Genomic DNA, 2,624 nt, shown 5'->3' on the forward strand with positions numbered 1-2,624 from the left:
GAGATCTCTATGATAATAATAACCCTTCAAAATTGAAGTTAAGCGCCAAAAATCAAGCGTCCACTAATGAGGGAAACCACTGTACCATGCATACTGTACGACAGCGTGTTGACGCTCTGAGAAAACGGACTACGGTAGACGCGAGCGAACCTTTAAGTACAGTATGTACGAGAACGAGCGCGATTTACAGAACGCCTACGGGCGTTTATTTGTCGCGAGGAAGTGGAGCGACAAATAAAGTATTCCTACGAGGTAACCGACGACGTGCCATGATTGACTCAAATTCTAATATGATATGGCGAGTCGTGCACCCCTCACCTCCAAGGGTTTGTACGCTTCAAGAACGCGATATCATTTAGTCGTATCAAACAACTGTTGCCATGAGCCCACATTGAAGCCCAAAAAGAAACATGTCTGGCAGCGGCCGAATATTGGAAGAAGGACGGCGGCTAGTTCGACTGGGGAGAGCTCACAGGCGACGCTCTCACCGCCAAGCAAGGCGCGGCGAACGAGGGGACACGGCGTACCTCCGCGACGAGTTCCCTGGAGAATATCTATACGACGACCGACTGCTCCGATTGCGATCAAGACACTCCGCCGTATTGGACGAAATGTCCGACGAGTGGTGGTGGGGCCTTAATGGCTCCGGCAAGTCAAGACGCGCCTGGGAGCTCTACTCCGACCATTTCCCGAAGCAACTCAACACGTGATGGGACGGCTACCAAGACGAAGAAGTAGTCGTCATCGAAGAATGGACCCCCAAGAACGAGATGTCGGCAACCGGCCTCAAGATTTGGGTATATCGTTATCTGTTCTCCTGTGAAGTCAAGAGGAGTTCGATCCGGCGTATCCGCCATAAGAAGATTATTGTAACATCGAATTATATGATGGATCAATGCTTCGAACGCGTTGAAGACCTGGAGCCCCTCAGCGGCGTTCCAAGCAAGTACATGTCCCAAGAATTCCATTTATCGACCTTGCCTTTTTAGATGATGAAGCTAAAGATGATCGAAAGACATCTTGTTTGGTTTTAGTCTAATCGATTGACTTGCAGTGGTATCCAGACGTTCAAATATACACCCGGGGGATCTGTAGTGCCATCTGCGGATGTAATACCACATAAAAGTAGCGAGGTTGTGTTGGGCAAGCGGCCAACGTACCAGCCAATGAATCGTCGCGTAAACTCTTGTTGGATATGTGGTGTGGTGATGCAGAGTGGAGCAACTTCGGCAATTTTCCGTAAAGAGCTGACCAACAAAACTCACGGAGACGCCAGCATTGTGTATGTCTTGAATACAGTTCCAGGGTTTCGGGATGGGAGGAAGGGAACGCCGTTGTGACCACCAATGACAAAGCAGACGTGTGGCCGATGGGGTGAATTCAGAAATTGGCCAACTACCGGGAGCAAAGCGACCCTGCCCGTAGTGCGCACGCACGAAGTGCGTCACGGGGTTTCGGGGCGGAGCCCCCGTCAAGTTGGCTTGATGAATTTCATTGGAGGTTTCGACATCTTCTTCAGCGGACATCTTCTCTAGACCATATTTTACTACTTTCCTTGTTAAAGGCTACAGAATTACTCGGGCAAGCTGTTGTCAGAGTGCTATGCGCCATCTGATTGGCTCATATAGCAGTCGTCGGATAGGGGTTTTGGGGTTGTACCAAACCCAGCGCAAGAGGCTGAGTCGAAGATCATGAGGTCGGTATGCAAACGTATTGTCGCTAAAATAGTCTCGAAATGGAGCGCAAAGCTCACCCAATATCTGTCCACGACATCTGCCAACTCATGAACGCGTTCGCTACAATGGACTAGCTCACAGCATGTATATTGCGATTTTTCTGTGTGCCGTGAGTTTTCTCGGTTGTTTCCGCATTGGAGAGGTACTTGCACTTCATTGGTCCGACGTCTATTTTGGTGAAATGTACGGAGATAACTTTGTCTCAGTTCGTCTTCACTGGCACAAGAACGCGCAGGTGTGCAAGTGTATCATATGCTCAATGGACCGTCATATCCAAGATTGGGCGATAGCGATTTCTACGAAGATTATCTGAAGGTGATCAGGGCAACCATGACAACCATGCACAATACTTCTGCCAGTGGATTTACCTTTCCTCAAACATTGAAGTCAAACGGATTTTTGAAGGTTGAATGGTTAAGCCCAGCAAAACAGAATAGTTGCGGCGTATACTGAGCGAAGTGATTGTATCAACGCTAACTTTGCCGATTGGTATTACTCTCCACAGCATGAGACGAGGAGGTTGTTTTTACCGTGTGTACCACCAGTCTCCCCTTTGGTGAATCAATTTCCAAAAGCTCATGGCCTGGTGCCGTTGGGAAGTCTCCAAGACATGCTGCGAGTATTTGATCCCGGAGAATGCAAGCGATACCATAGATCCAAGGTTGATGCTTCATCAGCGCTTACATGTAAACTTCTACGTTGGTGCTGGTGTTGATGCAACCGAAGTTGCACGAGTGGTTGTTGATGCATTACGCGAGGAATCGCGTGTTCCTGCTGTCAAAATGCTTAAGACAGTTGTTCAGCAATCCAGCATACCTTTATTCTTCCCACAGCTACATGAAATTGTAGCGATGCGTGGAAGCATTGATTCTCGTCAAAACCAGCAAA

This window comes from Aphanomyces invadans (assembly GCF_000520115.1).
Source record: "Aphanomyces invadans strain NJM9701 unplaced genomic scaffold supercont1.65, whole genome shotgun sequence".
Lineage (NCBI taxonomy): Eukaryota > Oomycota > Saprolegniomycetes > Saprolegniales > Verrucalvaceae > Aphanomyces > Aphanomyces invadans.